The sequence below is a fragment of the Argiope bruennichi genome, chromosome 7 (genome assembly GCF_947563725.1).
Source record: "Argiope bruennichi chromosome 7, qqArgBrue1.1, whole genome shotgun sequence".
Taxonomy (NCBI): Eukaryota; Metazoa; Arthropoda; class Arachnida; order Araneae; family Araneidae; genus Argiope; species Argiope bruennichi.
The window spans coordinates 73,211,718-73,227,357 of NC_079157.1; the positions used below are offsets into that span (position 1 = coordinate 73,211,718).

At 31.3% G+C, this 15,640-nt stretch overlaps 1 non-coding gene across 1 annotated transcript; it reads left to right on the plus strand.

Annotated features, from left to right (window-relative positions):
• Nucleotides 1-10,163: 10,163 nt before the first annotated feature.
• On the plus strand, nucleotides 10,164-10,236 carry Trnar-ucg (transfer RNA arginine (anticodon UCG)). Its single transcript has one exon. It is a non-coding gene; the product is annotated as a tRNA-Arg (tRNA).
• The last annotated feature ends 5,404 nt before the right edge of the window (nucleotides 10,237-15,640 follow it).

A 15,640-nucleotide genomic window follows, 5' to 3' on the forward strand; every position in this document is an offset into this window, starting at 1 on the left:
TAGAATTTGTACTTTTTACTAATTTATTTATTTGGTAACTAGAAAAATAATTTTTTAAATGATCTATCTGCGGTCATTCTCAGCCCAACGGACATAAGCAGTTGTCCAGTCGGAAGTCCGTCCTGTGGCAGATTTAGAATTTCTGTTACACTAAACAGTTCAAATAATAATAATATCCTCTTTTTTTTTTTTCTTTCTTTTTTTTAATAAACTGATAAATTCATTCTCATATTTCAACACATTTTTAACTCAATTAGCATTTTTATAATTTATTTTAGGTTGAATTTCGATGATCTTTGAATTATTATTATGTACTCATTTACTATGATTTCATATTCCGAGATATAGTATACATTCTTACACAATATTAATTATGCAGATGCTTATTTTTTTAAAAAATATCATAATAACAAAATGAAAGTAATGAAAATATAGGAACCTGATCAATTAAGGTTGACAAAATTCTAATATTGATCCTTATATTTTGCTTGTCAATTTATACTTTTTCTAAAAATATTTTTGTTACTTAGACTAATAATATATTCTTAAATTCAACTTGTTTTCGCCCCTCTTTAATTAAATACAAAGCTAACAGCTGTATAGTTGGCGGGAGCTGTATAGTTGGCGGGGTATATAGCTGTATGTTGGCGGGACAGCTATATAGTTGGCGGGAACGGCCCAAAGAGGCCGAGAAGGAAGTGAGTGCACAAGGTCCAAGATTCTGAATTCTGAGAACGCCTCAGCGAATGACATCAAAGCCGTGTACATACATTTCATGTGATGTGGTTTATTGGCGCAAGAGCCATTTTTGACTATACTGTGCCAAGCATACATATAAAATCAGAGCAGACATTTAAACCAACACGATTTTAAAAGTGAATGTAAGTAATGAAAAGTGTCGATCCAAATATTATAAAACCATTTTAACTTAAGACAATGATTAATGTACATGGAAAATAATCATGTAAAGAAGACGCATTTTACATAAAAGGAAAAAATAAACAGACGAAAAAGGTGTTAAATACAGTTGATGGAACAAATAGCTCTTAAAAATTTAAAAATATTTGGGTGGTATTTCTCACCCACCAGGTCCTGCAAGTCAACCCTTTTTCCTAGTCATATTATGTTAAAATATTTTTAGGCTTGAAATTAGAATAAGAAAAGGGATTCATTTAGCTTATTAGATAAATTTAATTTGATTCATTAATTCATTTGGTTAATTAATAATTAAGTAACAAATCAAGACTCGTCATTTTGTCTGAGATAAAGAACTGAAGCATCTAAGTTTCTGACTTATTAAATAATTTCTCTGAACTTATGCCAACCTACATAATTTCATACAAAGATTGATAAATTTGGTGGGAAGCATACTTCCCACGGCCCTAGAAAGGGTTAAGAGAAGACGAGTTGAAAAAATTATGATGATGAGCATTAAAATCGGGACATTCAATTAAAATATGTTTCACTCTAAAAGCAATATGACAAGTGGGGCAAATTGGCGCCCTTTCAATTCCCCAATTTCACATCAACCTCTCGTATAGGGTGAACAGGCCATAAACCAACCGTAGGCTTGACGGAATGGAGTTTATTCTCGATCTGCAGATCCCATGCCAAATTCCAAGTTGAATAAATATATTTAATGAAAAATCTCTTAATGTCACAATATGGAAGTCTATGGGACAAAAAAAGGAGTCTGCAGATTTTGCCGCTGAATCAGTCTCTTCATTCCCAGAAATAAAGCGAGGGCTTGGAAAACAAATGCTTGGTTGTAAAGTATGTAATAAAGGGAACAATAATAAGAGGAATAAATAAATATAGAGAAAAAAAAAACAGTATAAATGTGTAAAAATAAATACAACGGTGTTACACACACACAAAAAAAATGATTTGAATATCGATGGCTTCAAAAAAAAAAAAAAAAAAATCTACAACTTATCAGACGATCTAACGATTCCTTTTCATTAGATTGATCATTAAATCTCATGAGAGGATTTACAATGTAAAACGTATACAGCTGTTACGCATCCTAAATAAGCATTCTAAAATAAGCAGGCTGCCCTCATACCAGAACTTTCTTATCCATCTCGAGCTAAATTAACTCGCTTCACAGCACACAGAACCGCATTCTGGTCTTGATCCTATTAAAGAAATTGAGAGATCAATTTAGCTGGACTTCATCAAAAAAAGATAAAACGTCCGCACATTAATGATCTTTTCAACCTTCGAACGCGAACGGTTGCGATCGATAAATAAATCGATTAACCAATTTTTTTTATAATTGATGATTCGTAATAATCGATGGGAAGAAGCCAAAAAATGAAACAACAACGTGTGCGTGAGAAAGCTCGACTTTCCAGGGCTTGTTTCGAAAGTGGCTTTTTGACACTCAGCGACAAGCGCGGTAGAGGTGCGAATCGACAGCGATTTAATGGAAACGTGCCCTGCTTACCTAAGAGCCCTGCGATCGAAATTGCTGATCCAGCGGTTCAGAGGCAATGAAACAGCGCTTTTCTGCTAAAACGCTGTTTGATAAGACGAGGAATGTTCCGTGATCGGACTTTTTGTCGGTGTCCTGTGTGCTTCGCGGGTCAGGTTTCCCCAGATATTCCAATGAATTACAGCTGTCAGATGATAGGGCGGCTTTGTGTTAGTCTCTACCTCGAATGCTTTAGAGTGTAGGTTCCTTAAACTATTTTCATTACCGATTATTCCATTTCGACTTATAAAGTGGTCTTTGACCACATTCAAATTTCGTCATCTCAAATCTGTATGAAGCAGGATTATTCAGAAAGAATGTGCAGACTGAAAATGTTTATTTCTAATGGATGATAGTAGATAGATAACAAATTTTAATTTACGAATTCAACAGGTGTTCTATTTTTTATGCAACAAATGTGAAATCGGATGACCCCCCATTCATTCCTCCATGAAGTAACATGATTGGTTATTGGACTCGCCACTATAATAATTCGATCTTGCGAATATTGAAAAGATGGAGATATAAATTTTAACCATATGCTATATAGTTAGGTGCAAAATTCCTCCTTTCTGCTTTCTCTTCCTGATAATTTCCTCTAGTTACATTCCAAAGTATAAGGGTTGCTCAAATGAAAAGTGGACAACTTGAATCAAAAGATTACCTTCATTGGAAATCATAAGAAAGTTATGAGCGTAACACAGGTCCCATCGTTTAGGTAGCAGATCTATGCCTATGCTGCAGAAAAATGGTGGTTGATTCTTGAATAAGTCCTGCGAAACTACCTTCACTTCGCAGTCCGAATGGAAACGTGTCCCCTATAATGCTCTCTTAAGTGGCCCAAAGATGTGGAAGTCACAGGATGACAAATTCGTACTGTACAACGGGTGTTCCAACACTTTCCTACGGAATTTTTTTAAGATCGTCTGGGTTTCACGGGGACTTGTGGACTGGCATTGTTATGGAGACGATCACTTGTTGTGTGAGAAAACCTGGTCGTTTGCTTTTGATTGCTTTCCGTAGTTTCGTCAAAGTACTGCAGTATTGTGTTTAATTGCTAGTGTTCCCTTGGTGGCAGGAAATCAATCAAGACTGGTCCACGGCAATCAATGAATCAAAAACCGCAATACCGAGCGCTGTTTCGATCTGGAAGCATCTATGTATAGTAAGACTTCTTTCGACCAGTTTCGTCTAAAACGAACAGCTTCCAAAGTTGAATGTCGTATGCACAGCACACCTCCTACCGCCCTTTATATCCCTGTTCTTTAGCGCTGCTATAGCTGCAGTCATTTTGACGCAGTTGCAAATGTCCACTTTTCATTTGAGCAACACTTATAATTTGGATACTCACCATTTTGATTTGACGCACGAGAACGATCAGTATTTTTCTTTTTACATCTGGAACCATCTTTTACGATTTCTTCTGCAAGCTGTAAATCTGTTTATGAATATGCTCTTTGTTGAATTTACAATGAAATCCGTATTGTATTGCAACAATGAATTTCAATCAAGACACAAAACGATTTTTCCTAAGGCATCGCCATTTTTTCGTAAACAAATAACAACACCGCTTTTATTGGGATTATCCGAATGCAAAAAATTAAACTTCGAACTTTTTTCTATCCAGTGATTATCATTTATATCTCTATTTATTATCGTTCATCTATACTTATAATAAAGTTCAATGTGTATGTGTATGTGTATGTTGGCGCTCTATAGTTCAAACCGTTTGTCTCAGCTGCCAGATTTGGCACAGGTATACCTTGGAGGTCGGGAATGTGCACCTCGGAGAGATTTTTTGAATTTTTAATTAGAATTTTAATTAATTAAAAGTTATGCGAAATTTTTGCTTTTTTTCGCGATAACTTCCGAAAATATTATCGCACAAAAAGAATTTTTACATCAAATTAAAGTTCAAAACTTTATTCTGTGTGCCTTCCAGCGGCTCAGAGTAATCTGTTTGTAATTATGATTACCAACTCTCTTATTTCAAATATCCACCTCCAACATAAGTGAATAAAACATTTTAAGCGATCTTAAATGTACATAAACTAATTGACTTTGTCTTTTTTGGAGAAAAGTACTAATCATTCTAAAAGGAGTATTTAAATATTTTAGCTTAAAATCCCATTCCGACATCGAAAAGTTTCTTTGACCATATCTGTGATTTAAAAATGTTTCAACAATCTAACTCTATATATTAATCTAATTTGCATAATCTTGGAGGGAATTAACAATTTTCTTAAAGCAATTATTTATTTTAAAATATTTTCATCAATAATCTAATTCCAACTTTTAAAGAACTCTTCCACCATATCTGTAGAAATAATAAATAAATAAATAAATAAAAATATATATTCGTTATCCAAAATGCACTGACATTGTCTTTTCTTGACGAAAAATAGCAGTCGTTCCGTTGAAAAAAATTTCAGTAACGATTCCGTTTTGACTTCCAAAGCGATCTTCGACATATGTGTCAATATTATTTTGACGGAAACCTTACAATGCCGAGTTATACCGAGTTATACAATCACTTATTACAATAAACAATACTTATACACTTCATTACAATAAAAAAAAAAGGAAAGGAAAAGAAAAGAAAAAAAAAATCCTACCGGATAAGGCTTTTGAATGATAAAAACTCAAGAAGCTCTAAGATACAATCTAGATAAATATTAAAATTAATTATTTAACCTCTTCTGATTCGATTGAAACAATAATTTTTCTCTTAACAGCTTCATGGGGTTTTCCTCCATTTATTTTTTATGCATCCTATCTGTATTGGTGTAAAGAAAGTAGTCGAACATTATATAAAAGTTTTTTTTTTTTTAAATACATTTTGAATTATATACCACTTAATTTCTGAACAGAGAAATATTCCATGATATAAAAAAATAAGTAAATGATTTACAACACTAAAAGTACAGCAGTTTCTGCATTACCACAACCCCCGATAGACAACGGGGGTCGTGGCATTACCCAGTACAAAAACGTGACGGAGACATTAGTTTAAACATCGTTGAAACATGTTTCTGTCTTATAGCCTCTGTCACACTCCCAGTTCGCTTCCATTAAGCGGTCCCACCTCCAACAGTTTTTTTGATTAATAATGCACTTTAAATCCCGATAATCCTAATGGAACACATTTTGCTACCGGATTGTGTCACATAACACGGCTTTAAATCTCGTAGAGAACAGGCGCATTCTTGTAAAATGTCCGTGGTTGAGACATTGGATGGCTGATAATGAAATAACAAATGGCCGAAGATATCGATATTAATTTCGAATCGAGTTTTTTCCCTATTTGCGAAATCTGAGAAATGGCTCTTGTCAACGACCAGCATGCGGTTAATACACGTGAGGGAATAAGGGGTTGTTTTTCCTCTATCTACGTTGTCTCGAATTCAGCACTGTTAATTTTGTGCCAAGGGAAATTCGTTTAAGACGTGATGACCTTAGTAATTGTATTGCTTAATATAATTCATTGATTGAAATGATTTATATATTTCTATTTTCTTTCTTCTATTAGATTGGTGGTTTCAAATTATCTTCATATTTGCACTTTCTTGTTAAATTTGCTATATCTTTTAAAACAGTTTATTTATATTAATACAACTTATTTATATTAACAGTTTATTATAATAATTTTGACACTTTATTTGTAATAAATGAAGAGATGTTTCCCGTCCTCTATTTTATACTGAATATAACATGTCTAATTTAGAGCCGATGAAGAGTGATTTAAGGCAAGATAATGTTAATTAATTTATTGAAAGACATGGTACGATTTTTTTTTTTTTTTTTGTCTAAATCTCATAATGCATAATTTTACTGTCTAGTTAAATCTGCCATGTCATTTCTAATTTATTTATAATATGCACATTAATAAAGCTCTAGAGCCGAATGTGTTAGAACCTCTTCGGCCTGGTTGGGAGTTGAACTGAAGTGAGATGGGTTTTGACGGAATAAAAAGAAAGGATGAGACGAGAAAGGAAGACTTTGGTTTTTGCACTGTGTGATGGCCGAATCCTGAACTCTCTTAAAATTTAGCGATTTTAAATTAATTGGTTTTGATAACCCCAGAGATTTTAAAATGTTAAACCTGTTTTTTATTTATGTTTAATTTTAATTGTGTCTATGTCTGTGAATAAATGTCTTGTGTGTTTTTAAAACTATATTTTACTTCTCAAGACATTACAGTATATATATTATGCAAATTTCCAATGACATTACTAAACCATTTATTTAAAAGATTACAAACCATTTATATATTTATTCAGTTCTGAATAAAGAAACACAGGGTGCTTCTCGCTTTTCAAAATCAGATTTTTTTTAAATGCTTTTGTTTAATATCTACATAAAAAGTTTTCAAGTAACAAATAATATGACAAACTAAATTGACGAAACATCTTTTTTTGAGGCTTACTTTGAAAAGAGTTAGCTTCAATATCTTAAATTCAATAATTATAATAATAATTTTGGACAAAAAATAATAAAAAATAACAAAAGAAAAATAAACAAGAATGAAAATAAAAGCATTTAAACAATGGAAAATTTAAAAAAAGAAAGAAAGAAAGAAAGAAAGGAACCTAAAATAAATATGAAACAAAATTTTAATCAAAAAAAATGCAAAAATGTGTGGGGTTATGGGAAGCGTGCTGGGCCCATAACCCAGAGGTCCGTGGATCGAAACCACGCTCTGGTACGGATTCTTTTGTCACTTTCTTTTTGTCGATAAGACAAATTGATTGGTGATCTTCATTATCCATTTAAGAGAAATTTTAAATATTACAAATACTTTTATACATTCAGTTCTTCTCTTTTTTCTACGTAACACTCACACTACTTTTTTTGCATTCAGTTTGTACTTTAATTTTGTTGTAACTAAGAAACTGAAACTACAGAATGATGGAACCGATTCGGATGGTTTTGATCTGGCTTTCTCCATGAGGTCTATAGATTAGAACTATGCTCTTTTAGAAAGGTTTTTATCTTTTCTTTTAAATAAACAAAAGCAAACTTTTCAGCAACCTTTGTTATTCAAGTAATGGAAATAATAATTAAAATATGATTATTTTTCTATTTTAAATTTATATAATTCTTAATCTTTACAGATTGCTGATGGCTGCGGTGGCCTGGTGGTAAGGTCTCGGTTTCGGAACCGGAGGGTTTCAGGTTCGTGACCCGTTTCCACCGAGGAACCGTCGTGTAAGGGGGACTGCTGCACGTTAAATCCCTCATGACCAAACGTCCTCCCGCTGGTGTGGTGTCGTGTGGAGAGGTGGGTGCCAGCTCAGGTGTCGTTCTCGTCATCTGATCGTGGTTCAAAATTGCGAGGGTCGTCCCAAAATAGCCCTAGTGTTGCTTCAAACGGGACGTTAATATAACCAAACCAAACCAAACTACAGATTGCTGATGAGAATTAACATTAAAAAGTTGTGGAGGAGCATTGTGTCTCATTGGAAGCATGCTCTGCTCAAGTTCCAAGAATCGAAGCCATGCAGTACTAGAATCGTTTTCCTTCTCTAAAAAAGCAAATTTTTTTTTTTTTTATGATTTGCATTATTCGTCTAATAGTAAACATACAGGTATTTTGAAATTTGACTGTTCTCGGCAGTTTAAAGCAAAAATACGACTTTTTTTTTTTACTTCTACATTTTTTAGTAGTATATAAAAAATATGCGATCGTCAAAAAATTTGCACTTGAGATGTTGTCGAAGTTCCATTTTTCAAATTTCTCAGAGCCTGAAAAAAAATTTTTGGAATCATGTCTGTCTGTCTGTTTATTTCTCTGTCTATCTGTAAACAGAATGACTCAAAAACTTTGAGCCAGAAGCATGAAATTTGATATATAGATTTCGCACCACACTTGTAGATTTCTGCAAAATTTTGAACGAAATATTTACCGAGGAAGTCTGTTTATCCGGATCTTCGAGTAAAGCTGAACGAGAGAACTGCAAAAAGTAACGAGCTAGATAGATGAAATGTTGTACAGAAGTTTGGCATTTAAAATGTAGATCCTAATCAAATTTTGAATTAAAGCAGACAAAGAGTTGACAGTTTGTCGGTTCGGTACTTTCGCATAAGTGGCAATACACATATATTTTTTGAAGTTATATAATAAAACATTTAATGCATGAGTTTGAAATTATTCTAATTAATATCTCACGTTAGAAAGAATCAAATGTTAGAAGATATTTACTTGTGTCTGTTTGTTGTGTAATGTTAATATTAAAGTTTGTTTCCGTTTGATAGCAAATTTCTGAATTTCATACATATATATATATATATGAGAGGTGTTGATATATATTGCCTAATATACCATGTTAACTAAATTCATTACAAAGTACACATCAGCAGCAGTAGTAGTATCTTATGAACTCTTCAATTGACTACCAAAATAGTAGATAAATCTATTTTTATTTAAAACACTTCTTTAAAATTTCTCTAAATAATAAATTCCATAAAATTTTGAAGCAAAATAATAGAAAATTTTTTCACTGTTTAAATGTTTCTTTCAAATTTCGAAGACAAACTTATTCTACCTTATATCTTGAAAAATATTAGGGAAATCTGACTGTATTTAAAATATTCAGATTTCATAGATTGATGTATTCCATAAGATTTCTTTTTATTTATTTACAAAAGAATATTTCATTTGCCGGTTTTGTTTCTCTACTTATTTCTCGTATGCACTTGGAATATTTGAAAACATTTTTCTTTAAAATGAACTTGCGAAATAATTTTTTATAGACAAAATGAATAAGTTTCTGTGACGATGTAGAATTTGAATTTGAAAAAACCTTCTAAGTTTCACCTGTGCAATGATGAAGAATCTTTAAAAAGAACTTATGGCAGCGGTTGGATTCGCAGCTACGCCTTCGAGGAGACTGGTGCCTTAAACCAGCGCCTTAGACAGCTCGGCCACGCTACCTGAGAAGGACGGTTTTTCTATATTGTTGCCAAAGAATAAAATTTATTAATTCGGGAATTTTTTTTAACCCTTTCGCCCTCCTCTCCTGTCAACGAAAATTTCTGTTTTTTCTCTGTTTTTCGCCATAAACAAAAGAACAAACAAGAATAAAAACTCAAACAAGTAAGCATTTACAAAGCGTTTTAAATGTTTAAAAGTTTTAAAATATTGAAGCGCATTACGGCCGCTCTGCAGAAGTTTCTCTTGAAGGCGCTAGATGCGTTACGGAAGACGAAGAGATTAAAAATCGAATTATGGTCTTAAATGCTTACTTTTCTTCTTTTAAAACTGATGTATTTTATTTTTATTTTTCGCAGAGAATATCCGTTGCACGATGTTACTGATCGTCGCTGGATTGAATTATTTTAAATAGGTCCAATTTAATTTGACGAACGCAATTAAATTGTGATGAAATTTATACTTTTCACAGGATATGGTGTTTTACTTCACCATACGGGTATAAATTTCTACCACGAGAATTATGTTCTTTGTGATATTTTTAGGGCGTTATTCCTCCTTATGAAAATTTCAGATTTATTATAAATAATTACAGATTTCGATAGCATTACCGGAAGGCATTGTTGAAAATTTCTTTACTCAATACCTTAAAGAGCTGAAAAATAGAAATTTTAATAAAAATAATGATGAAGAACCATTTACCAGAATAATGATGAAGTTACCTAACCGATTTTATTATTTTCCCCACCTGTCAGTGTCCGCGTGGCCTAACGGATAAGGCGTCTGACTTCGAATCAGAAGATTGCAGGTTCGAGTCCTGTCGCGGACGGTATTAGCTTTTTCTTTAAAGGAGATTAAAATTTTAAAAAGGAATAGAAGAGAATTATTTTATTAATTTTTTTAATCAGTTTTTATTAATCAAAATTTTTTTCATAAATATAATTTTATTTATTTATTTATTTAAACCCTCACACTGCTAAGATCTTTTGAATTCATTTACTCCGAATATTGGGAAACCCGGGTTTCTTTTTCAAAGATAAAGAAAGGAATAAAAGTTATCTGTCTCTCTCAAAAAAAAATGCAATGACAGCCAGACTTCTTAAGTGGTTGATACGTAAAAAAGGACTCAGATTAGCTGACGGTTATTAAACAAACTTTTGAGATTTTTCAGATCAAAGCCTGTCAAAAAAAAAAAAAAAAAATCTGGAATACGTATCTAAAGAACAAAACATACTCCTCTGATATTCAATCATTCACGGTTAACAAAAGGGGAATTAGATACCCTTTGATATATAAGAATCTTGGTCGCCCGCCGTAATTTCGTTGAATGGACAGTTGGGGCTTTTACGCATTGATAGAGTTAAATGCAAAAAAAAAAAAAAAAAAAAAAAAAAAATCATGATATTGAGTAAACATAAGATGACTATTCCGAGGAGAACTGCAGTGATAATTAAAATCAATCTATTCCAGACCAATGTGTCAATCGACGGAAGATGTACTTCGAATTCCTTGTGGAGAGGTTTGTATTGAATTTAATTGCGTTGTATTGTGAAGAGAATAAAGCATGCGTTTTAGAAAAGAAACGTAAACAGATTTAGATTTAGAAAGAAATCCCGTAAACAGATTTTGTGCAAAATTTATTCAAATCTACAAGTTTGGGTATAAAAATCATATATTAAATTCATTAATTCAATTCGTTTCGCTGTTATCTTATTATCATAAACACTGATATACACATACAAGAGGACAGTATAATCCAACAAGAAAATTAAGCCAAGGGGGCCTCGAAAATTTCGATATATACCTTTGCAAATATTTATATTCATTTTATGATTTCGTCTAATTTACAAGGGCCATGCATTCCGATTGACTCAAATTCAAATCAAGTTTCGGTTAAAATTCAAAACATTGTCTTAATATTCTTAATTAATTATATTTTACAGGTTTCACGCTGTGTTGTAAACGTACCGAACGGTATTTCAACAATACATTGGAACTGCCATTAAATTAAATTAGTATTTAGATTGATTTCAGAAGTTGTTTCTTATGTTGTTTAAAATTGTTTTAAATTTGAATCTTGAATTTGTTATATGACAAATATTTTTATATATTCTCTGGAAGGGTTTAAAATATTTAATTAAATATTTTATCAGATTATCAGAATTTACTACATAAAATTGCGCACATAAGTAATAAAGATTAATAATGAAAAACTGTTTTAGGAAATAGAGATTAAATAAAAGTGGCTCTTGGACAGTTTATTTCGAAAGAAAATTTGATGCAAATTTACAATTTTAATGGTATTACCATGTTTTACATGTCATTAATCTAAATCCCCACATATCATCTTTACGTACGCACAGAGAAACGCAGGCGTAATTTTTTTAAAAAAAGGAATTTGCGGAAATTTTAAAATGAGAAATGCAGGAAATGTATTGCAATTATTGGAAATGTTTACCAATTGCAATATTTCTTATGTACTTAGTAAAGGAAATACGTAAAAAAATTTCGCAAGTAAAAAAAAAAAAAAAAAAAGTGAAGAAACAAATACCACACTTAATGGATCAGATATCAGACCAGCAAATAGTATTGTCCAGAAATATGTTGTACCATTCTGTTTTGACATTGATATATTAAAGATATCGAATAAATATATTGCAAGATTATATACACATAGCCTTGAAATACGGTTTATGTAATTCTTTTGTTTTTTGTTCTAAAAATACACAATTAATTAACAATGTAAATTAATTAACAATATAAATAGATGTTGATTAATATTAAAGAGTCCTTCTAGCTATATTAGGTTGTCAAGAGTAACATTATTTAATATTAATTTAATATTACAAAGTACTAGCTGCCTTTAGCAACCAGCTTTATTTTCCCATAATGCTAATTTTTTTGCTGTTTGACTATTTTAAATACATACATTTATTATAGAATACATTTATTTAAATTTCAGCTTGTCATTTATTATGAATTAAGCGGATTCAGTCTATAACAAATTATTGCACAGGCAAATTTAAAACTTATATATGTAGTAGCCATTAAAACTTATAATTCAATTATTTCACAGAATTCTCATTTCTTCATGAAATAACATCATGATTAATTAGTTATTTCATAAAATTATTTATCATTTTGGCCGGCGTCCTCGCATAGGGGTAGCACGTCTTCCTCGTGATCTGGGCGTCCCAGGCTCGAGTCCATGTCCGGGCATAGTTGTTCTTCATCTGTGTTCTGTCTGTGAGGTGTGTGAATGTGCCCCCCTGTAAAAATGGGTTGTGCAAGCGAATGTGTGAGTTTCATCTTTATATGAGCTAGAAGTTAGACTTTTGTCCTTGGGTGCTCAGGGCTCTTTACCCTCAGAAGCTATTGCAACCCCTTTCCATGGAATCGCGGATGCGACATCATCATCATGTTATATGAAATAACGGATTTCATGCTTTTACGATGAAAATCATAGCGAGTAGCTGTTTAGCGACGGTGAAGTCTATTATTGAATAGAATTAAATTTTCTGTTTGAAGCCTATTTCTTAGTTTTTTTCACAGTTGCATTCCTCTGCCTGAATGAAGCTTTCAGTGACATCGTGAACCCTTTTCCTCGCATTTCTAAAAATATTTCGCAGCTTCATTTATTAGTTTAGTGAAGAATTGAATAAATGCAGTTGTAAAAGGGTTCACTGAGGTAGTCTGAAACGTCCTTGCGATGCTTTGTTTACAATTGACTGTTGCCATTCGACAACAACTAATAAGACTGATTTTCGTGCGACGTACGTTAGCGTCTTATAAATATAAATATTATCTAAATAAATTTAGGACCAAGAATTGTTCAAATTAATCTGACATAGAAGATAAAAAACATAAAAGATAAGTACTGCAGATACTTATTTTTATTTTTTATTTTTTATATTTATTTTTTTATTTAGTAAATTAATTTTTTTTTTGTATTTTTATTTACTATTTTGTATTACTTTTCTATTTAGACATTATAAATGTTTAACTGCGATACATCTTTAATAATGTGATACTTTTTATACAATTATCATTTTGAAAAAAAAAAAAAACTGGTTTCGTCATGGTACTACTAAAAATAATTATAAGATATTGAAAAAAAAAAGAGAGAAAAAAACATGGATATGAACAAAATTTCAACAAAAAATATTCACTTTATACCACACTGCCGTAACGAATGACAAAATTATGCAGGCAAGTCAATTATACCGTACACCTGCTGACATTAACTGATAGATATCTACGCATTGATAGAGATTCCCAGCATCAAGCTTATCCGGGCATTGCTTCTGCGGCGCTTATAAAAAATACATAACCCGAATAAATAAGATCACTTGCCTCTACCCAAGCTTATAAATTGTTATTTTACATCCAAGATAAAATGCTGGCACGTTCATTAATAGGGGTCTCAACATGCCGATTAAGCAGCGCAAAAGTGAATCTGTCATTCGGTTTGAATGACCTTAACCTTGAAAGTCGAGCGATAAGATATTAAGGATTTTATGACTGCATGTAATCAACATAAATCCTTTTCTTTTGTATGGAAGTCTGATGGAATTCATTTTTTTAATGCAGATAATGTATCATTTGGAGGATTCTGACACCGTAATAAAATTTTATTTGAGTTGACACTTTGGTGATTCATTATCGGTTTCGTGAGACTTTTTCTAAGGGGTTGTATTGCGAATTCTAGGTATTTGATTGCACTGCGATGTGACAGAAATTTAAAAAATCAAAACTGATCTTTTTTAAAGCACCTGCGACAGGATTTTACTTGTCGCCAGTAATAGAGAGTTGGCATAAAATTTGTTCCTTATGGTTACATTTAAGGATTACCAAAATTAACAAAATCTCGAGGCTTATAAAATACCAGGAATTCTTTAAGATAAGGGACTACGTAAAAAGTTTTTTTTTTTTTTTGCTACATTATAATTTTTTTTAATTTATTATTTTTAATTTTACAGATCTCAAATTCTAGTTATTGATAAAGTTTCTTGCGAAAAACCGCATAAAATAAAATCTAATGCAAATTTTTTAATTCAGATTTGTTATAATAATTTCTTAATATGTTCTGCTGTTCCTGAACTAGAGAACAAGTAATCTATTCATTTAGAAATATTTTATAGTTGTTTTAGTACTTTACAATGTGAAAATAAATGAAAATTTCTTTTTATTTATCAATCGAACTTCCATATTTAAAGAATGGATGGTTATATAGTTTTTTTTTTTAATTCAGGGAATAGATAATATATTTCTTAATCAATCTGAAGAATTTTAAGCCAAATTAAAGCCCTAATTTCAATTTTTTTTAAACTTTTACTTCTTAACTAGAATATTTTGATTTCATAAATGTTTTTTCAATCTTTCTTATACAAATATTATAAATATAACTATTTTCGAACGTTTTTCAAAAAATTCATTCCAAACGTAGTCGCATATCTTAAACTATGCATCTCTTCTAATAATAGAAAAAGTGTGTGAGCATTGACGCACTGCAAAACAAACATTTAGATTTGAAGCACTCAAATTTGCTATTGATATGTTTTGGAAGGTGAAGATGAGTACTTTGTAGCACTTTTTTAAAGCTTTAAGTAAAATTTTAATAATTAAGAAGATGCAAGATGTTTGCATTTTTTTACAATAAAAATCAAAAATATAATTACGCATAAAAACTTTTGCAAACATTTCAACATTTATAAAATTATCTCTTAAATGATACTTTTAGTCTTTCAAATTTTTCCTAAATTCGGCATTTTTAATTTTTTTAAAAAATTTATTGCTTTATTTTCAGTAATAGAATGCCTTTTTGTCCTGAAAATCAAACCGTTGCAACTGTTTAATCAAATATTTAGCTGTATGATTTTTTTCCATTGTAGAAACCTGTTTAATACCTATGTAGTTTATATAACAAATATTATAACACCGCGAAAAATAGAAGATAGATGATTAAGTGCTATGCTGTCATGAGATTTGATTCTAGAAAATTTCGTATACATAATGTAAAGAACAGGGTAAGGTTATTAAAATACCTCGACGTTATGCCTATTACAGATTTGGGCTTAAAAATACAGGTTGTATATAAAGGAATATCCAAACTTTGCTATTTAAAGAAAGCAAAATAAATTGCAACCTTTTTTTTTTTTAATTCTTCGGAAATGAAAAATAAAAGGCGAAAAATTAAGTTCAGCATAGCTTTATAAGTGTTCAATGTCAACAAA